General features: G+C 42.7%; 1 protein-coding gene and 1 long non-coding RNA gene across 5 annotated transcripts in view; one reads left to right on the top strand and one right to left on the bottom strand.

Moving 5' to 3' along the window:
- SUSD6 (sushi domain containing 6) overlaps positions 1-22829 on the bottom strand; it is an 88289-nt gene that overhangs the window by 18426 nt on the left and 47034 nt on the right. The gene's annotated exons all lie outside the window — the stretch shown is intronic.
- On the top strand, positions 1051-5046 carry LOC127472796 (uncharacterized). The gene is made up of 3 exons (XR_007905170.1): positions 1051-1242; positions 3410-3538; positions 3715-5046. It is a non-coding gene; the product is annotated as an uncharacterized LOC127472796 (long non-coding RNA).

Genomic DNA, 22829 nt, shown 5'->3' with positions numbered 1-22829 from the left:
CCCAGTTAAATTGTTCCAGTGCTAGAGGCCATACCATTTCTTTCATGCTGTTTCCTCTGAAGCCTCATCATAACTTTTTTGTACTACCTTGACTGCCCTACAGTAGGATTTCTATAGAGGAGCTCATAAAAAGTTGGCTTGCCTCAAAGTATATCTTTTTGTCTCTTCTCATATCTCCTTTCACATACAAAAGTTTCCTCCTGGTCACAGTCATTGCCACTGCCTATTCACTCTCTTCCAAGTTGTGCTTCAGCACATTCCACAATGGCAAGGAGCACTTCTCTGTCCAAGTCAGTTCTCCAAAACATTGCCACCATTATTCTCTCCGACAGGACTTGCCACTAGTCTTAGAAATAGCACATCCAGAAAAAGCATCCAAAATAAACAGAAAATATCCCCATCTTCCAGTTACCTGTCCCTGCTATGGATACTTTAATTTTCAAATTGGAAAATTCGTGTGTGCATCGCTTCAGTACAGCAGAGGGAACTGCAAAAGCTCCTACTACATTACTTCTGGCAAGGACCTTCCAAAGAGCCCCAAACTCTCTAGGACACCCTTGAGAGTAATCCTTCCTCTCTACTCCCACCTTCAATCTAGGTCCTGTCACAGCTAAATGGGTGGTCTGAAACACCAGCTGCATCTGAAGCCATACAATGCTTTTTCACAATAAAACCCTGACAGCCTGATGCAGTCAGCAGGCTAGAAGTGCAAGTCAAAGCAATCAAGAATGCCCACTTCAGCTTCTATAGGGTCTGGCAATTCTAGCAGAGTGCTGCCCAAGGATCCCACTCAGGGCTGATACCGAACATTAGTTTCACTTAGGAAGCAATTGAATGAATTTGCTAACAAGAGCTCTGGCCCTCTGTGCTAATAGGAGAAGAAACATTCTTTTCTCTCCTTGCAGAGTTTCAGTTCTTGACAGCAGGACAAGACCTCTTCACCCAACCTCTCCACTAATCTCCTGGTTATTTAGTAAGCCAACAAGGAAAGAATTTACCCCTTCCTTTGCCCGGTTCTTGGATATACTCCCAACCTCTGTCTCTGGTACTCAGAGAAGCATGAATGTGACCCAACCAGATAACAGTGTCACTACTGTCCTTACCCACAGCAGCAGCGTAGTCAGCCACAGTGAGAAGCTGACTGAGCAGTTTCTTGAGCAATAACAACCCTCCAGTGCTGCAGACAAACTACAGTGCTTCAGCTCACACCTAAAGGAACACGCTCTTCAAGTTTTCATGCAAGTAACTACCTTATTTGTTTGTCAGGGGGCTTTTGGGGGTTTGTTTTGGTCTGTTTTGTTTGGTTTTTGGTTTGGGTTGGGTTTTTTTAAACTTAGCTTTTCCTCCTAGAGAAGGAGTTGTCTCAAGCCTTTCCACATTTGCTAGGGTAGGACAGATCCCTACCTAGCATATGATGAACTCAAACTCCACTACCTACTGAGAGAAAACAACCTGCAAAGTAGCACCAAAAATAAAGGCACACATACAACTGGCACACATACAGTTTTCAATAGCAAGCACTTATTTTATAAACCCTTCCTAACTAGCAAACAGGAAATTAACTGTCCAAGTTAACTGGTTTTCTCATGTCAACTTCATTTCATCCCCAACACTCTGAAGAGTCTCGGCTAAAGGTGGTTTGCTGCCTTGAGGAGAAAAAAGATTAAAAAAAAAAATATACACCTATTTTATTCAAACAACATGCAGCTATCTGTCATGTCCCCGTAACCCAAACCTCCTGCTGTGTCATTCTCTGGGCAAGCAGGGGAAAAACACCATGGCTGCAGTGACACTGTGACTGCAGAACAAAAAAATTCCACAAGTTTCTCTTCCAGTCAGGAATTTTTCTCCTTAAACCAGGGCCTTCAGTCACACAAGATTTTCTTCTGCCTGAGGCAGGACTGGTGTTTGGCTCCACAAGTTTTCTACAGTGGGGGATGATGAGGGAAGATGACTACCCAGCTTTGCTCTCAGTGTGAAACCCAGACAGGCAACATCCTTGATTTTCCTCTTCCCTTGTGCATACAAACCAGCCTATAAACAGCAGAAGCCGCTTTTGGCAGCCCCTCCCTCAGCAGCAATTTGGTTTTAGTAAGAAGCAAGTCTGTTACCATTTCATACCCCTTTTAGACTAATTTCCTCAACTAAAGACCATCTTTTACCAAAGCAAAAACCACTTCCGAGACAGCTGGTCTGCAGAGAAAAGGCACCTTGATAAGTTTTGATCAACAGCACTGCTGCGCCCCACCCACACCTTCCTTCCTGTTGAGAAAGCAATGACAGGGGGATGTGCTTTACTGGTAGATAGAAAAGCAGTCACCTCCACCCACATTCCCCAGCATGAGTGCCAGCTCCATTTCTGAGTGCTAAATATCTTCAGATTTCCACCTAACCATGTTTGCATGGATATGCTCAAAAGCTTTCAGCACAGCAGCTTCTTACTACGCACCCTCTGCTCCTGCATTGTCCTCCCCACACAGAGAACAGGAATTAGTATTAGGCTAGGAAATGGCTCACCAAGTATTTCAGGGACAGTCACTGCTTGTAACAGTAGGTTTGTCTGAACACAAAGGGCCACGTGCTTTAGACCAGAATTTCACTTGGCAGCCTGGCTCTGTGAAGCACAACAATGACCTGCTCTGGGAATAATATTTGAGATTTTACCCTCTTCCAGCATCTTGGGGACATTTTTTAGCCCATGGAACAAAATTCCAACACAAATGTCTCCTACAGTCATTAGAAAGGCTTATCCCTAGAGGACAAGTGGGTCACTCCCAGTTGAGGTGTAGCATGCTTTGTTCCTCCTTTCAGGTAGCTCAGGGTGTTGGTGGGGGTTTTTTGTTTATTGGCCACAAGTCTGCTAACCTTTGTATTTTAACTATACAAATACAGTAGCTGCAGATCCAAGATCTAAAAAGGGACCCAGACTGAAGCTGTCCTCTGCCAGCTGGCAACAGTTGAGAATTTGGTGTGTTTCTAGTTGGAGACAGCATTTACTCCATAAAAGACAGATTACCAGATGCCCGGGTTTTCCACTGGTCTGTAATTTCTGGGGTGGAGATGGGGACTGGAAACAGGAGAACAGATTTTGAACCTTTTCCTTTTCAGCACTCTGGCTTTCTCTAGCACATGAGCAGATGGATCATTTCCCAGAGGGATCCAGCAGCTGTTGGCGGGGCCCAGTCACAACAGCTGAGGCTAAAGGACCTCTTTATATTTAACTTACAGAAGGCAGAAGTCACTAAAAGGCCTCCATTGTGAGCACACACACTTCTCACCGACTCTGCCCCTAAAATATTTTAAGCCTCCCTAAAAACACACTGCAAAACATAACCCTCTCTGGGCTCTGTGTATTAAGCAGAAGCCAAAGTCCACTGAAAAATAAGCTCTCTGTCTTTACTGGCTCCAGATGCTGCTTACTCTGAAGTCAACGACAGAAGAGCAAACTGAGCAGGACTGGAGTCTTCACAGGGAAACTGCAGTTTCCCCAGCAAGGGCATACTCTGAAGAGGAGGCTTATTTTTCTTTATGTCATAATGTGAGTAAATGAGAAGAACAAAAGCAAAGAGATTTGTATATACAATCATATAGCTCTGCATTTATATAATTAGACACAAGCATTTACAATGTGTACAGTAACAGGCACCCCTCACAGTCATCCCATACACACCAAAGCTGCCTTTCTTCCCCCCCCCCCCTTTTTTCTTCCCTTAGGGCAAGGGAAGAAAAGCAAGGAAGAAAAGACTCTAATTGCAGCCTTCCACCAATGCAGTCGCCATCTGGTAACTCAAGAGACACATGGAGCTGAATTATCTTAATTAACGTGTTACAAAAGTATTTAAAAAACTCTATGCTTATTAACACTCAGCTGTGATTAGCCAACCATGGAGGAAGCCTCCTAGTGCAACATTAATTATGGGTCTTGTCTGTCTATTAGAAATATGATTTTTTTCCCCAGCAGTTTATCTCTCTCCTAAAATAAAAACCATTAGCATCAAAGCTTGCTCTAAAATGCAAATTATATTTACATTTTACAAGAGTCAAAATGTTTAGGCTATATGAAGCTGCCACTGCTGCTTCTACAGTGATACAGATTGTCTAGATATAAAATGTACTTCTCTATGCCCCTTAGAAAGCCTTGCTTCAGTTAAGCAACTCCCACTCCCACTGAAATTTTAGCAGAAAAATAAAGTTTTATACCTTTCTTTCCCCTTCCAAAACAGGACAGACTTTGCTGTATGCTAGGCAGTTGAAAAACCAAGACACAAATTCCAGGGCTAACAAAAACCACAAGTGCGAAAGGAAGCTTTCTGCGACAGAAAGCAGCAACCCAAACACAACTGCACTCCAGCAGCAGATCTGCCTCCCCAGAAGAATGCTACTCACTATGACAACTGTATTATTTTCCCTGCAACAGGCCCACCTGTAACGTGGTCCCCTCAGATACATTCTCAAATGATTCAGCCTGACAGGCTCCGAGACTAACATTGCCAAGTTTTTCAGACTTGGCTCTGCGTTATGTTTGTACAGGGCTGGCTGCAGTGGGGCTCTCATCCGCACTAGGCATCCTGAACATCAGGGTAACACCAAATTATAAGACAAAAACCTGGTGCTTTTAAACAAAGCCAGGATTGATAAGTTATTTTGGGAAACACTAACAAGGAGGAAGAAACAAATCAGAACAACTGCAGAAATATTTTTAAGATCTTCTGATAAAGTAATCTTATAGTTGCACACGCGCACACACACACACACACACACACACAAATAAATTAAAATTGTTGATGTATGTGGAAGCTCACGAAGCTTGCTCAGGTCCAGTAAAGATGAAGACCAAATGACCAGTACTTTACAGCATCCCATATTGCCAGGACAGCATAAATAATTTGCATCTGGGCTGCACCTGAGTCAGCAATATAGTGGCCCCAGAAAAGCCAATGTGATACAGAAACCTGCTCTCACCTATGGGCACAGCACAGCTTTCCAAGTGGCCCACATTTCATTTGCTTTTGTTTTCCAAGGCCGATTCCAGCCTCTCTGTGCCTTCTTCCAACTCCTCCCTAATTACTTCCACATGTTCCAAGAAGGAAATAAGCAAGTGCTGTAATAACACTTTGTATAATGAGCAGGGTCCCAGATTCTGCTTTTGAAACCCAAAGCCCACTGTTGTAAGTAGCCTTGTGGATTCCTCCCCCTTCAAAAGTTGGAGTAGGAGGGTCTCTCTAAGATAGGTGCATATGGGTTTTTGTTTGAAATTCTGATTATCAGGAAATATAAAGGGTGCAAAAGTGTTTGCCACATGGGGCAAAGGCAGCTAACAATCACTGGGGCCTCTCTTCCTCTCACTGACAGCTCTTTCAATTCTAAATCTTACTTGATATTGCAACAAGGAGGAGAATATTTAAAAAGAATAAGAACTGTCAAAATAATTTGATGGTCTTACAAAAAAGGAACAGATAGCTGTGCAGGAACTTACTTATATCACACAACTTTGATTTGTCATCTTGTCCTGATCACTTGTTCCCAAAATCCTACAAAATTAAAAACTGGTCCCAGGAGTAACCTGCACATATACCCTGTTGTTTCTTTGTTCCTAGGTGGGTTTTTAATTTGCATACAGTAATACACCAAGGGTGTTTTTTTAGGATAAAAGTCTGACACACACATGGGCCTCTGGTATCATGAAAAACATGACTCTTCAGCAAAAACAATGAGACAGTATAGGAAAAAGCATAACTATGTTGTTCAGAATAATATGATGTTCATGCTGATTTTGGACACCAGGTTTTGATACCACAGAGATGACTGATCTGCACTGACTGGTCTGTTAAGGCCTGACTGAAATAAATATAGCCCCCCTACTGATGTTAGGTGAGGACATACCTTCAGGATACAGAAGAGCAAAACTCATCTCTACCAGTAAAGTGACAGGAGGCCTTCAATTTAGCAGTGCCTCAGGAGGCTTAACTTTCTTGTGGTTTTCCATATGACTATAAAACACTTCCACTCCTGAAACTTCAGCCTAGTACAGCAATTAGGTTTCTTTCTTCAATAAGGCCTTAGAAGTTCTTGCTATGGCAGTTTCCCACAATATGTCCCTGTTGTGGACTCCAGCATGGCCAGTCAAACTCTGGATGGCACATATCACCTGGCTGGTAACACTAACAGCAGTAGTGTTCTACATTGCTTCCCTTCCACTGTGAGGTGGAACTCAGGCAGACATCACCAAACAACACAACAATAGGCTTCCCCTTACCCAAGAGGCCAGCCCATACCCACCTTCTAACCCCAGTTCTGCTATGGTTTATTCTGAGACTTGACACAGATCATTGCACAGTTATGAATCTGCTCAAGAGGCAGTCCTAAATTCCAAAGGGACATGGGAATCTCTGAAGTAAGAATTTTTGAGTTTAGATACACTAGACAAGTCACTTTAAAGCTCTGACCTGGTAGGCCCCCTTCATTCACTAATGAGCCTTTTGCAGCTGATTCATTTTTCATCCTTTCAGTAGCAGCAGCTGTTGCCTCTGACTCAGCCTATCCAAAAAGTACTAATTTGGAAGTTTGGCCAAGGCTGATCTAGTAATGGCACGCACACAGGAGATCACTGTGCACTAAATGCTGTTCCACTTTCATCAGTGTGGAAACTGAACTGGGAAGCTCAGAGCCCTGGGTTACTTTAAGCTTCCCTCTGAGGTAAGTCTACTGACAGCTTTGCTAGGGAAAGGTTGGTGAGGACAGTGATCCCAAAACCTCAAACTGATACGCCAACAAACGTGAGAATACTTTTTTATCCTGCCATGCTATATATCCTCTGGCTTTTGGCACTGGTCAGGACCATTGAACCCAACAGAATCTAATATCTGGGCAGATTTTTTTATCCTTTAAGAATGACTCATCTGTGTCATGGGACTTGTCAGAACAAGCACTCAGTTAATTTACCACTGGCTGGGCAGAACTGCAAAGACTTATTAGCCCTGTCTCGTTGGAAAGCCTCTCTCTTAAGCACACTTCGTATTTTCACTCTAGATGTGCTAGGTTAGCTGAAAGTATTAAGTCATCTTTTTTACTGGCTTTAGAGGAGCTCAGCACCACAAACAACTTCTCTGCAGAGTCTGGCAGGAAAAAAAAAGAAAAAACCAAAACAAACCACTTGATCACTCTTCAAGTCATCCTATTCTATATAGTGACAGAAGTACTCCACATGACAAACTTGGCTTTTCCAGAGACCTCAAAGTCTTACAGACTCCCACTTATGCAAGTTCAATCATTCTGAGCTACACTTGCTTGAACCAATTAGCTGATACAGACTCAATCCAGACTCTAGTAACTCAAGAGCTCTAAGACACACAGAGTGAAGCTGAAGAACTACTTTTCAAAGAAAAGTAAGAAGTTTCTTCTACTAAGAAGAGCTAGCTATGATACACCTTTCTAAATTGTCTAACACTTTTAAGAGTGTTGGGCAATTTAGGAGCTAGCAAGGCAGTAGTAGGAAAAGTCGTGTCAGACCCTCATAACCTGCACTGAAACTTAACACTTACTCAGTAAGTGGTCTTCTCTATTTACTAGCAATACAAGTAACTAGAGAGTGTTTTTTGGCAAGAAGGGAGGAAACCCAGTGAAGCTATCAGTAAGCTTGCTTTGTGACTAGAGCATGACTAGCAAGAGGCATCAAGGTCTGGTGGGATGCTGCTGCTACTTTGATTTATCAGTCACAGAAGACACCATCAGCTCTGGCAGAACAGGCAAAGTCCCACACATTCCACCCACTCAGAGTCTTCTGGGGATCAAATGGCACACAGAAAGTAAATGGTAACTTAGTATTATGCATAAATGCAGTGAATAGAAGAAATCAGATTTTCAGCCACCTTCATTTAGAAGACTGTACTGCTATACAGATGTACTTCAAAGAGTTTGGTTTTGTATCTCCATTTTCCCAGTTCCTACCAACAGCTCTAAGCAAACCAATGGACATGACACAGCAAATTGTCAAAAGCAAACCTAGCAGCAAACATGAATTCTTTCTTTCTGTCTTTCTAGCTCCTCATCTCAAACACCTATAGGGTAAACATAGCTGAACTGAAAAAAAAAAAAAGCCAGGATTGGGTAACTGTTCAAAAAACAAGTTCTTTCCATAGCTGGCAAGAAAAGTGTTCAGAGAAGATGTGTTAAAGAAGTTCTTGCCCTTCGAAATACTGCTTGTCCTTTGACACTTTCACTATAGCCACTGGAATCAAACTACAAGCATGTCAAAATATCCAGCTTGGAGGCACACAACTTGAGCTTCTACCTACTGCCACAGAGCCAGCCAAAACACATCACGTTGAGATTATGGATCCTTACACCAGAGGCTGACATTTTCAGGTGGGAGATGCAGCTTAATGACTGGAACTAAGGCCTAGGCAGAAGGGACCTAGGCCTAGAGAAACACACCACCGATAACTAAGCTGAGGTTTTGCCTCCCTGCCTCAACTTGCCCCTTCAGAAGGGTTTCTTGTCTGCCCTTGTGAATATATGGTTTCAGTTAGTCTGGAGCACTCTATGTGGTGATTTAAGGGTTCTTGTCAGCCATGTAATTATTTTCAATAACAAAGACTTACAGATTAATTTGACTGCTTTACTATTCATGTCTTCCTTTTCTATACCAAGAAAGCCAACCCAGAAGGCAGGATTTCACAGTTCAGCAGTTCTTCCACACAGGTCTCTCTGGCCAGGAACTTACTTCAACCTATACTGTCATAAATAGGACTATCATGTGGTTGAAGATCCATATGCTGCATTACCATCTTGCAGTGCTACTGTCTGTTTTCTTCTCCACTTCTGCTTCTTGTATGCCAACTGGGGGTTTTTTATATTATTTGTGACATTTCATTAAAGTTTCATATATTGTTCTGAGGCGCTTATTTGCTCAGCACTCTCAAGTGGCTTCCTTCAGCTACATATTATCTACACAGCATCACCAGTCATGTCAGAGTAGTTCTTGCTAAACCAGCATGAGTATTTCTCAGGGCAATGTAATTTAACAGGATAACAACAGTGCGCAAATGCTAGATTGAGTTTTGGTTACAGAAAGTACCAAGAATCACACCTCAGTGACTGCATTTTACCTGGATCATTCCTGTCTCTGACAGACCAAGCCTGATTGATACTATTATCATTTCCAGCCAGCCAGACCTTGGGGTCTAGGACAGGGCCTTATTGAAAAGAAGAGACTGTTGCAGCCCAGGTTCTTCCAGACATTTCAGTTGATTGGCAGATGCTGTTACAAAACACTGTTTCCTTGAATACCACAAGATCCAAAACAACAACATGAAACCGTTTTGCTTGTTCTCCTCTGCACCTTCCGGCCAGCATTTACTTTCAAGTTCCTCCTGAGCTTCTTACAGTTTTTTCTCCTCCTTTCTAAAGTCCTACTGTTCCTCCTCACAGCCATCCTCCACCAAATGTGTATGAGACAATTCCTGCTCAGCTCCAGCATTCTCTTGCGTCAGACAATAATTTCAACTCCCTAGCTCCATCAGAGATAGTGTGGTTAGCTGGGGCTTGGGGGGTTGTTTTGGTTTTCTTTGGGGTGGGTGTTTCAGGTTATAGGTTTTTAGAGACTTTTTAAACATTTATCTACAAGGACAGCTTTTGTACATTTTGTACATTTCAGCAACATTTAGGTAAAAATGTACTTGCGCCTTTTTGTCTAAATTGTCAATCCAGCAGGACAACATTTTAAATTTGGTTTCAAGACCTGCAGAACCATGTTATCTTCAGAGAGGCTTATGAGAATGAAATGCTGATTTTACATTATCAAATGTCATTATAATAGCTCAATCCTGTGATATTCTGAGAAAGAGGATGAGGTGGGAAGGCCAGATTATTCAAAACCCCCCCAGGTAACTATTTAAAGGATTTATTTATTTATAGGTTCATGATTCAGAGAAGAAAATCCCTTCCACTACCCTGGTCAACACAGAATACATATGTATAGACACTGATCTAGCAGGCAGATTTCACAACCACCACCTGACTCAGGCTTTGGAAGGGAAACAGTAAGCAAGACTGACCAAGACAGAAGAAGTTATAGCCTGTCAGTTAAAAACAACAACACAATCTTTCCCAAATCATGCAAGAACAAAGCAGTTTCAAGTTCCTTATGCAGAAAAAAAAAAAAAAAAAGAGTATTTCAGATGCTCTCTGGGGAAGAACGCAGTAGAGGAAGCTGTCGCAGCATGCCTGAATGCCACAGGAAGCACAAAAGGGGAAAATTCCTGAGTGTTCCCAGCTTCCTCAGAGCTGGGGCCAGAGTTCAGAGGAATGCTGAGACCACCACCCTGGTGAGCACTCAGACTCACATTACAGCTGGACTCAGATCTGCCTCCCATGTCATCACATGAACACACAATGGCAGAATGGTAGGAAGCAAGCATCCAAATTCCAACTCTTCCCCAATATCAGTGCTCCCATCTAATACTCCCTCAACCTAGGGAAAAAAAAAAAAACAAAACAAAAACCAAAGCAATCAAAAAAACCCCAAAACTCTGGATCTGTTTTTGTCCCCCCTAAGAGTACTTATATGACAAAAGCTTAAAACGGGAGAAGACAGAGGTTATGCTCCCTTGTTCTATAGACCCAGTTGCTGAACACATGCCTTACACACACCTACATGCCTTACACACACCTTCCTGGTCCTCACTTGGTTTCTGCCAATCAGTCCTGACACGAGGCAGATACAGGCCCTGCCCACTGACTCAGCAAGCCCCATATCTGTGAGGAGGCAGCTCACAAGCAGATTGTTGGACACTTTCAAGAAAAACGCAAGATCCCCCAACACATGGGGCAGCCCACATCCTAACAGCTGACCTCATGCATGTTCCCAAGTCACATTTTCAGGGAGCTGAAGAAAGCCACTCCTGCATGAGACTCCCCAGACAGAGGGTTCAATTCAGGCTCAGTTAGTTCTGAGGCACCAGACACCCACACAAAGCTGGAAGATATGGCACAGGCCCTTCAGGAGCTCTGCACCCTTCCAAAAAGGCAGCTGAAGGGTAGGCCAGATGTGAGGCCACTGACTTCAGACCACTCTCAGTCACCTACATCTGCCTACATATGAACACTTCCCATGCTAATTAATTCAACAACCCTACTGCCATTCCCAGATCATCACCTAGCCCTACATCCATGTGCCCTATGAAATTCAGGGCCTTTCTATATTCCATGAATTCTCTGAACTAAGAAATCTCTCCTTCTCATTTAAACATTCACCAGTTAATGCAGTTTTTCTTTCTCCCTGCAACACATGTTCAAATTTCTTCCATCACACCTTCTGGATTATAATTCAGTAGAGAGGCAATAAACCACCAAGTGTTATTATGGCCAGATGAAGTTTATCAGTTGATGAAAATGAAGACCCCAGACACAGTGAAAATAAACAGTACACAGTGTCCCTACACCAATTGTTTCTGAGATGTAGTAATTCTATGCCAGGCTGATGTCTCTTCAGCTACTCAGGGTAGCTCAGTCTACCAGAAAGTTTGGCAAATTGCTCAGTGGTTATAGCTTTCTTGGTAGGGGAGTGAAAACTTCCCATGTAACTTTGAGATCCATTTACTGTATGGTTCAATCTCTTTCCAGTTTGTAAAGTTTCTCACAAAAAGGAAATGGAAGACTCAAAGAAATCATGCTAAAAATAGCAAAAATGCTGCCCCCCAGAGAGAGACACACTTGGGAACTCTCCCAACTGTGTATGCAGACTCCTTGAGAACAAAATCTTATGCCTGAGAACTAATGGGAAAAAACAGCTTGGAGGGAAGTTATTTTGATGCTGATAAATTAACATCCAGACTGTAAAATACAGTTCCAGAGAAAAACCAGGAGTCCAATTACTAAACTTATCAGTTACTGTTTTGTAACAGATTTCTTTTTCATACTGATACAGAAAATTACAGAGAATAGCACATGCATTTAATCAGGGAGCAGGGAGCTACTAGGACAAAAGGCAGTAAAAAATGCCACAACCCCTTCTTAGAAACTTCTGGTAATTTTCCTTTCTTCCCATCTCCTCCACCCCCATACAATTTGCTCAGCACACAGGAGTTACTCTTTCTTACCAGATACATCACACAGACACTGTCAGAACTTTCTTCCTCTTGCCAACATAACTATAGTCAGGCTGTCCAAAGGCTGTTGCGTTCCATTTCACAGAGCCGATCACGTCAGACAGCCTGCAGAACCACCCTTTATTCTGCCCCTTGTCCATCCCCTGTCTTTTCTATTCACTTTTTAGAAAAGGCTACTTTAGCCACACTTAGCATGAGGATGCTACTCACAAGAACAGCTATATTCTGGCAGCTGACATGGAGAGCAGAGGACAATGCTCCTAGCAGACAGCTCAGCTTCTGTGGAAAGTAACTCAAGTTTGGGAAAGAAGGGAGAAGTGCTAAAAGTTCCTGCTTCCCAACTGGACTTCCTCATAATAATCTGTATCTTTCATTAGGGTATTAATGAAATACTTAACAACACAATCTAAACATACAAGGGTCTCTCCTCCCAAATCACTGCTTACTGGTCAGAGCACTCAACTGGAGTTTGACAACATGTCCTCCAGCTAACACCACATTCCTCCCGTGCATGCACACAAGAGCCTTCTAAAATCTCACAAGAGATATGCTAGTATCAAAGTCGGAAAAGCCCTTTTCCAAAACCTTTGGATTAGATCTTTTCAGCAAGGACCTAGACATTTCAAAGTTACTATTTCTAAAACACATGATCAAGACCTAGCACTGTCAAGATATAGATTTTCTTCTCTCATAGTCACCCAGCAACAAACCTCAAAATCGGTTCTTAGTCCTTAACCTGATGCTGCAATTGTGCAATGGCCATTTTGTGGTTAAACACCATTATACTGCATCAACTCTCACCAGAAGTAAAAGTGATTTCCCTAGAAATAGAAACAGATTTCAATGTATGGAAAACTAGAGTTTTCCTCAAAAGATAGACCCACTGTTCTTCTCCATTCTCTTTTTCTTCAGATCTTGCCTGAAGACAAAGAGGGCAAGAGCCTCTCAAGCACTGGGATAAGTCACTCAGATTATGACACTGGACTTTTTCCCCCCCTTTTTCTTTCCAGTTGGTATGTCTTTATTAATAAGGAGGGTGGAAGTGTCTGCTTATATTAAATGCCATGCTCTACTTTCATAGCCCTGCCCCCACAAGCATCAGAACTTAAAGCCATGAATGCAAATCACAGCAACCTAGTTATTGCACATCAAAGCTGGCACTGTCACTCTTATTCTCAGGATAGAAGAGACAACCAGACAGCTGACATTTACTCTTTAGCTCACAGGGTAAACAGAAACCAAATCACAATACCTTTGCTGCTGCTCTGGAAGGACACTGATCCCACACTACCCTGCAACAACCATACTGCCGGGCCTAGATTCCTTTCAGCAGTAACTCCACAGGGAAGAGTCAGCTACCAACTGTACCAGTGTTTCCCTCTTAACAGCTGAGCTTTTTGGAGTTCTCTCCTCCTGCTCTTTTTAAACCCCTTATCAGTAATGAAAGTTACTGCAGTGTGTAGAACACACTCCAACAAGAGCACTCCTCTGTAACAGAAGCATTTTGTGAATATATACCTTCTTGTTCAGAGGCACATACCTCTGCCAATTACAGAAACTGCTTGCACTGAAAAGCAAAAAGACATTCAAAGCTTTATTTTAACACAATTAAAGCAGTTTCAAAGTAAGAAGCTGTCATCATGTGGCAGGCAGAACAACATGGACCATTATTATGTGTTCTGAAGACCACTGCTTGGAAACATCTAGTCCCAGTCTAGCACATTTACTGGCAACAGATTTCCAGTCTAGACTCCACAAAAAGCTCCTAGAAAAGTAGTTTTCCCATAATGCTCCATTCTGATACAAGGTCATGTGGCTGCACGTACAAAATTTGGACATATTAAGTGACTTGCTCTCCTCAGTAAAAATGGTCAAAACCAAGGTTCATGGGAACGGGAACATAACATGGAAATCCTCTTGAAGAATCACGCCTACTAGACTGTAGTGAGTTCCTGTCTAGAAGTGCAAAATACCTGCACAGTCAGAGCTATACTGCAGTCAAGGAGATCTCCAGGGCTGCAGTGGCCCACAGGAACAGGAAGGATGGATTTACAAGAGGTGCTCCTTGGTCAAGAACGAACAGTTACTTCTGTCCTATGGCATCTGTATCGGATCCAGTCAGGGACCATGCTTGTTCCATGGTTGATCACCTGATGAGACTAACCAAACATGGCATGTTGCTTTCAAACACTACTCTTGATGACTTGACAAAAAGGATTGCTTAGAAAACCACAAGAAAGTGTCTCACCATTGCTGCATAAAACTGCTTTATTCAGCATACTATTTTCTAATAAGTCATGCCCTGGGGAGCACTCACACTGGGGCTCATAATAATGCTGAAGACAATAGAAGAGCCTGTTGCTACTGGGAAAACGGGGAACATAGAAGCATCTTTCCAAGTAGAACTGCAGCTAGAGAATTAAGCTTCCTTCCATCAGTATTCAGGGCCTAGCCAGGTCTGGCAACATGTTTTTTCTTGTCACAGAGTTGGACAAACTGGTAACATGAAGCTCTCTTGTACTCCTGGTAGACTTTTAGTACTGACAGTTAGTCTTGTCTAGGGGTATATACCCACGAAGAAGAAAAGGCATATGGTATTACCTTGCCTTCCTGAAACAACTCAGAATGGGCTGCCACCACTGCAATTTGCTTAACTGAATGGATTTGAGTCTTCTTCCAAATGTTCCCTCAATCTGCTTACAGTCAAGTAACCTTTTGAAAAAACCATCTTCAGTGTCTCTTCATGGATTTCCAGATGTTACTCAGTTGCTCTGTTATTCAGTTATCTCATGCTACTTAGTTTTCATAGGAAGTTTGCAGCTCTCCTTCACTAATGTATTGCCTATAAATTTAAGCAGCAGAATACTAAATCCCTCTTTCAAATTGTAAACACATTAGGCAAAATTTTAGCAGTGTTTGCATGACTTGAGACATACTCTCCCAACTGATTACCAGTGGAACACAAGCACTTTGGAAAATTTCATTTGATGGTAAATGCACCCAACATCAGAGCCATCCCACCAGATATCTTCCTAATTTAAAGATACAATGCTATTTTTCTTCACTATTTACTTGCTTAGTTGCTATATCACTTTATAAGGACCCGTTCACGCTGACAAAAGAACTAACAGTTTAGTGGAATCTAAACTATACCATATAGAAGTGAGGAATTTCTGACACAAACTTTATTGTAGAAAGATCCTTTTCTGGCATTCTGCCCCATCTCCTTTCTCCCACCTCATGCACTCTTGCCGCTTGTTATACAGAATCCCATTATTCTGGGCAGCTATTTCCTTTCCATATTTGTATCTATTTTATGCTGACAGGAACAAAAGAAAGAACAACTTTATTAAAAGGATCTCTTTGAAAGTCAGTATCTCACTTGCTTCCTTGCATTTAGAATTGCATCTTATTGCCCTGGTTTCTCCCCTCTCAATACATCAGAGGCATATTAATTCAGTTCTCAACATCTACTGACACAAGGCACTTGCAATAAGGGATATAGCAGTTAAGGTCTTATGTCTCCAATTATTTTTACTGAATTGCCTCTTCTTTTAAAATTTGCAGTCTTGTTAAAAGTACATTTGAAAAAAAGCCACAAGTTTGCTACTAGCTATTTCCAAGTAATTAAATTCATTAATCCAAACAGGGACCAAGGGAAATAAAACTACTTTCTCCTTCAAGCTTTTTCCCCTCCTCTTACTCCATAATAATTATAAATGCTCTTAACCCACTAAATATTACAACCAGCACTTATTCATTCTGCTTTTTGCTGTCCTTATCTTTCTCTTGCAAGCCTTAAAACAGTAATTGCCCTGAAACTGGAAAGAATGAAAGAGGGTTCCTCCCACAGTAAATATAAAACTTGATCAGCCCCTCAAAAATCAGGCTGTTTGTTGTTTCCTGCATTTTTAGTTCTTAGATTTTTAGTTCACAGATTTACAATTTTACTTTTTCTCCAGCCTGCTTCTATCATAATACTGAATATTTCATTTCTATCATCACTACAAGTGTTTTGAAAAGAAGATGCAGAAACTCACACATCCCAAAACCAGCCACACACAGATGCACAGTAGCTAAGTTTAACTGCAAATTCAAAAGCCTGTGCAACCAGAGCTGGTTGCACAGCAACTTGGTGACTAACTTCCTAAGGAGACAGCTGGCAGCTTTGCATAGCTGTGTCTGCTGATGCATTTGCAGAGACAGAAAAAAGGAGAGGACAAGACAGAGTGACCGCAGAGACTCGAGGCTCTGTCACCCTGTGCTTTCTGTTCAGCACAGGGCACCCAGATATCCCACCTTCACTCAATGCAGGTTCAATTGAACGTCTTTAAGACATTCCATCCTTGTTGTACTTTATAGACAGATGTGTGCTCTACAGAAATAAGCAGATTAGAACAGGCCTGGATATTGGCAGAGTTAGAAATATACTGAATAAGCACGTACACACCTTGTCAGCAGCCACAACATTCCTGGAAGGAGTTGTGTATTAACACAGTGAAGTTAAATGCTTCCCTTTCTCAGCATGCCAAATACCCTGCACTGTGTTTACAGAGGAAGCTACTTTTGCTACTCCCTGATGCCCAGTGGGACAGATTATCTATGGCTTAGGCTGCAACTATAGCAGTTCTTCCAGCCAGGCTCTGTCTGTTTGTCCCCGTGCAAGAGTTGTGAGTCATGGGAAAAAAACCAGCTCCCAGCAGCACCCAGAGCAAGGGACATCTATGACTCCATCAGCACTGCTTTGCAGAACCACTTGGGGAGCTATGCCCTATGTGAGCATGCAAGAGAAATCCTGATGGGCAGACACAAAGATTAAGGCCTGTGAACACTCCAACCTACACATATAGTAACATCTCCTCAAAACACACCTTTCCCTTCCTCTTCAATACTACAATACACACAGCACTAGCAGTACACAGCTCCAGCCAACCACCAGTGTTTTCTGCTGCACACCCTCTAACTGTACTCACTCAAGTCAAGGGGCTCCTGTTATGGACACCACGGATCAGCTAATAATTTTATGGTCCATATACATGGTTGGAGAGGTAGCACAAAATACTCTTGCCTCTCACTGGTAGGCAAACAAGACAAATCCCTTTGTTCTCTTGCCCCAGGGACCAGACAAACAATCTGCCTGGCCTGACCTGTCATTTCTATATCTAAAGGAAGTGGAGAGGAGATAGCAAACATAGGGATTTTCCACTAGAGCCCAGCATATCTAAAGCCTTAACACAAGTTTCCAGCACAAGTAGCATCAGAAAGGGAAAGCAAACTTAACGAAAAATGATCAACTGAATTGTAATCAGAGGTAAGGGTAATAAAACAGAGTTGCAAGAGTCAGGAGTTAAGTTTCACTACAGAATTTTTGTTGCTAAACAAAACCTTGTAAGAATACAATCACTTTTCCCAAGGAACCACCCTAAAATTCTGTGCCTGGGCACAGAACAGGTTTTTTGCCACCACAAGAGGTGTAGAAGGCAGATGATGAATAGGATGCATGTGCTCCCCATTTCCCTTGACTGAAATACACTAGACAAACTAGTATAACAACCATACCTCCTTCCTGTAAACATGACTTCAGGATACTTCTCTAGCATACAGCTGTGATCCCAACACAGACCCTTTAACTTTTCCATCAGGAAATTCTCAGGCAGTCACTTCCAATCAGCAAGAAAGAATGCTGTCAGCGACAACTTCATATCTGCCAGCCCACATTAAGGCCAATAAACAACCAGTTTCCTCTCAACAACAACAATCCCCTTTTATCATGGTGTGGATACCTTCGCCAACCCTTCAGGATCCACTGCAGGGGGAAAAATAGGCAGAGATAACCAGAAAGCAGCTTTTCAAGCCAAAATACCCTCCCCTCAGAACCTGGGGGTTGTGGTAATCCCCTTTTTGAAATGCTAATGTCATTACAACCATAGCAGCAGAAGACAAGCAGTGGGGCCTGGAGGGGCTTGGGTGACAGAGCCTCTGATGTGCCCTTACACAGATGATTTAAACTGGGCCTTTTGTAACCCTCCTTCTCAAAGCTCCCTGCCCGGCATCATGCTTGACAGGAGCTGCAGCTGCCATCCGACCCTCCCGAGGAGCAGGGGTGCAAAGATCAACCTGATGAATTCATGCGTGTGGGGCTGGGGCTGGCGGCTGCAGCCTTGTGTTCTCCAAACGAGTACGCCAGGACAAAGATAGGCTCAGGGAAGACTTGAAAAAAGACAAAGTTGTTCTCTTGCTACAGCTGAAAAACAATTGCACAACAGTAAAAATCATTACAACTAGTCATTAAATTGGGCACAACAGATATCAGTATCGGAGAGCACAGCTCAAAGAAACTAATCAAGATAAATACATCTATCCTTAACATGACAGGAAGCAGCTCAGCCTCAGGAAGGAACCCCTCCCATGGAGAAAGCTACTCCAAAAGGACAGAGAGCAGTCAACTTCCCTGGTAAAAGCAACTGGAACTAGCTGCTGTGGGGAGATCAGAGACCAGACTGGGCACAAGTTTTCATCCTGCCACCACATGCTATGTAACAACTGACAGATGGTTACCAGAGGGCTTTCGTTTTGTTTTCAATTCCGTGTTCAGTTTTCATTGCCTCCGATACCAGTCAGGGAATCAACAGGGAAAACAAACTTTACTGCAGTAGTGTTTCCTGCAACTTGCCACTTCCTACCATCTCCCAGGGAACCTCCCACTACAAGAGAAAAAGCAGACCATCACCACAATGGTTGAGAAGTAAATCAAGCTAAGTTTTACACCAGGTGAAATAACTGGAAAAGCAAATTACAGACTGAAACATTTGCCATTCACAAACACTGCTGCATTTACAGCAATTTCCACTTCACCATGAGATTGAGTGAAGCTACTCTAACACCACAGTCAAAGCCAGTGAAAGGAGGTGACTGTCCTGCTCTGCTCTGGTCTGCACTGGTGTGGCCTCACCTTGAGTACTGTGTGCAGTTTTGGGCACCACAATATAAAGAAGACACCAAGCTGTTAGAGAGCATCCAAAGGAGGGCAGCGAGGATGGTGAAGGGTCTGGAAGGGAAGCTTATGAGGAGCAGCTGAGGTCACTCGATCTGTTCAGCCTGGAGAAGACTGAGGGAGACCTCATGAGGTCACCAACTCCATGAGGGGAAGCATAGGGGCAAGTATCAATCTCTTCACTCTCAGGAGTGACAGGACTTGAGGAAATGGCATGAAGCTGAGTTAGGGGAGATTTAGGTTGGATATCAGGAAGAAGTTTTTCACCAAGAGGGGTGGCTGGGCACTGGAACAGGCTCCCTAGGGAAGTGGTCACAGCACCAAGCCTGTCTGAGTTCAAGAAGTGTTTGGACAATGAATGCTCTCAGGCACCTGGTGTAACTCTTAGGGTGTCCTGTGCAGGGCCAGGAGTTGGACTCAATGATCTTGATGGGTCCCTCCCAACTCAGCATATTCTATGATTCCATGAAATAATATATAATAGCCCCAAATCCCTCTGCTGGAAAAGAAACCTTACAAGTTCGGTCATCTCACTGCTACTTAGGTGTTTGAATTCCTACCTATAGAGAAGTAGCTGCATTTAAAGAGGAGGCCAGCCTCTACTGCCACAGAAAGAAGAAAGGTGACAGACCACTCTGGAAAAAGAGATGTGTTTGATTTCATTTGTGAGGGTGCACACTGGCAAGCAGCTTTGAAATGCTGGTTTCGGTGGCAACATTTTAAAAAGAAAACCACAAAAGCTCCAGTTCTGCAGGCACTCTCCCTTGGTGCTACTAGCTAACCAAAGTCAGGAGAAAAATTTCCTCCATATGAAGCAACTAATTAAGTCAAGAGTTCAGCGGATGGAAACAGACTTAATGATAAGATGCTTCCCTGCTGTCAGAGGATGTAGAACAGACATTCATTTTCATCCTTTCAAATCTCTCCATGGCAGCTGATGCAGGCAAGCATGAAATACTCCTGAACTGCCACAGACAAGCGGCAAGTGGCCAGAGGTATGCAGTAAAATAGTTAGAGGTTTGCTCACCTTGACTGCTGTCAGAGAATGAATCTTGTCACAATATCCCTAATTAGCAGCTTACATCAGTCCCTTTTTGTTTTACTAACAGCAAGAATCAAAGATGTTAAAAGCAGCCCTACCCGTGTACCACATGACATGCTGCAATGTCCCATTTCCCCCACACTGTCACACCACTGCCTACCCAAGGACTCAGCTCATACACAGGATCACCTCATGACTGAAAAGACCCAGTTAAAGTGGAACCAAACATGACCAAGGCAATACTGACAGAAAAAATATAGAAAAAAAAAAAAGGAAAAAACAAAACACAAAAACAGTGCTCTGAAAAGTGCTCCAACCCTGAGGAGTCTCCACAGCTGGAGGCATGTGCCAAGAGGCAGTCAGTTCTCCAGAGTGCTAAGAGGGGGCAGAACTCACAGGAGCTAACCTCTTTCAGCACAGCACCCACACTGCACCTCCAGTGTGTTCACCCACTAGAGGCATGGCCTTACACCAGCAGACAAGAATCTGGCCCCCACTGCACACACCTCCTCTCCCACACAGCCGAAGTGCACCAACACTGCCTGACTGCTAGTCTTGTGTTCTGCCTCTGTTTGTTTCACTATCGCTCCAGTGACAAAACTGAACAAGAATCCTGTACCAATAGAGAGCTCAGCTCTCCCAGCACCGTATATCTCCTCCAAGTATTCCAAAAGTGGAGTCTAGCTTACTAAATTATGTGGAAGAAACAGTCACCATCAAACCACAACTGTCAACTGTCAACTTAAAGATAACATTCTGAGAAGTAAATGCAAATAAAGAGACAAAGTGGGAAGGCTCAAAGGTCAACCCTACTGTGGGATAATGGCAATAACATTTGCAGCAAGACTAGTTTGTTGGGAACAGCAAAGAAGCAGAGGACTAAAACAATAAAACTGGAAAAACAAACTTACCACCCTTCACGGGTTTCACTAAGATTTGTACTCAAAGGCAGTCATCACAGTTTGTGACTACGTTCAGATTTTTCAGCTTAGATATCAAAAATTAATAGTTTCCTCTTTTGAGAGAAAAGTGACAGTTGAACCTAAACACTCATATCCTAAAGCTTTTATCTTTTCTTAGTATCTTATAAACTAAGTCAATTACACTCAAGAAAGTGTTTACAATGAAACCTGAACATTGTTCTTCAGGAGCATTCAACTGTTACTTTTGCTAGGGAAAGCAAAAGGAGTGACAAAAGGGAAGTACTAGCTTTAGGATAATATATAGCATTACAGTTACTTTACATACTTTGCCTGTGCAAAAGAGAAGTAAAGATGTGCTGCAGCATAATGTGTAGCTCAGCTCAACTCTTACAGTACTGGTCATTTTCAAGAAGCACATCAGAAGACCTAAAACTTGAACTACTGGAGGCAGGTTACACAACAGGGGCATCCCTGAGTCTCCAAGTTTCAAAGATAGCTCTTCTGAAGATATAAGTGGAGTGGTCCCATAGAAACTGCTATATCAGCAGCTGTGAGTTTTGTAGGACACACCAGAAGCACATTCCTAAAGGCCTTTGCAGCATCAGCTATGTTTCCCAGAGATAAATCTCCAGGATGCTGGTGGTCCAGAATAAAGGCAGCATCAGAATTCCCTAACCCACTCTAATATAATTTCATTCCACACATACAGCAACAGACAGACCCCACCATCAGCAAGGAGTGTCGACAAGGGTCAGGCAGCTTTAATAGGCTTATCTTCTTTACAAAAAGGGTTCTCTAGAGTTGGTGAAACAGACATGCAGGATGGGGGGAAGAGCAAAGCAGCTTTTAACTATAAAACTGAATACAAACTAAGAAAAGCTGAACTTTGAGAAAGTTAGATACTACTCTACACATGGCAGCAATTTCCACTTGAAATTCCTCCCTGTATCTTCTTTCACACACAACTGCTATATGGTCTTCCACAGTTTCTCACTCCTCAGATCACCATCCACGACATTAGAGCACTCATAGGCAGGCACAGCCAGTGCTCCAGTAACTGGCATCTTTACCCTGTTCTGCTTCTGCCTTTGGATTTCTGCATTGAAGCATCAGGCCCTGGAAGGAACACACGCTTTTTAACCCTGTAGTTCTTAAACTCTGTCAGTGTCTCACTAGTCAGTCCTGTGGCATACAGAAAAGCCTCAAAACCTTGATGTTGTAAAGGCATACTCCTGCATTAAGATACTCTTACCTAACCCTTAAAAAATAAACACATATATATAGATATTTTACTAGAGTCCTCCCTCCCAAGGCCATACTATTCTCAAGCATTGTAATCTGCTTGCATAACTAAAACACTACCTTCTTTTAGGATTTGCACTTAACCACCAAGCCACTAATTGGCTTTTTAAACCACCAGGATATTTTTCACAACTCCACCTCTGGAAACATTCACCCTCCTGTTTTACTGCACTCCTGTCCCCCTGCTCTCCTTCCCAGAATATTATTCTCTACTGATCCTCATTCACCTTCAATCTATTCTATCACCTTCTTACAAATCTCCATTTGCATCTAGTCCTTTTCTATGCCTGCCGAGTCACCAGACAGATCCATTTCCTTCAAGATATTGTAGTTCTACCTAAAACAGAAAAACTTCACCTGTTGTCTCATCAGCTGACACCTCTGCCAAAAAAGCAGAAGAAAAAAAAGTTGTCTAAACAACGAAATTGGTAAGATCACAAAACAGTTTTATTCTCTTTCTG

Source organism: Manacus candei, unplaced genomic scaffold, assembly GCF_025592945.1.
Source record: "Manacus candei isolate 608988 ecotype Guabito, Panama unplaced genomic scaffold, ASM2559294v1 h1tg000033l, whole genome shotgun sequence".
NCBI lineage: Eukaryota > Metazoa > Chordata > Aves > Passeriformes > Pipridae > Manacus > Manacus candei.
Note: the sequence above shows the minus strand (reverse complement) of the source record. Positions and strands in the feature narration are given on the sequence as shown.